Consider the following 284-nt stretch of genomic DNA (forward strand, 5'->3'; position numbering starts at 1 on the left):
ACGCCCTTTCTCCCTCCCTCCCCCCCTCCTTTCTCTCCCCCAGAATCTTCCATCACCATCGACGATGTGGTGTACGTGCTGGATGGAGGGAAACACAAGGAGAAGACCTACGATGCCGAAAAGAAGGTGAGCGGGTGGGGCCAGAGGAAAGAGGGAACGAGCGCGGGAGGACTTTAAAAATGCTTGGAAACATTCTGGACGCTGTTTATAAGATGTATGCGTTGATTCTTACGATGAATCTTAAATCTACGCCACATTAAACAATTTATTGGATCACTTCCAGC

Source organism: Nannochloropsis gaditana, assembly GCF_000240725.1.
Source record: "Nannochloropsis gaditana CCMP526 unplaced genomic scaffold scaffold628, whole genome shotgun sequence".
NCBI classification, from domain to species: Eukaryota; class Eustigmatophyceae; order Eustigmatales; family Monodopsidaceae; genus Microchloropsis; species Microchloropsis gaditana.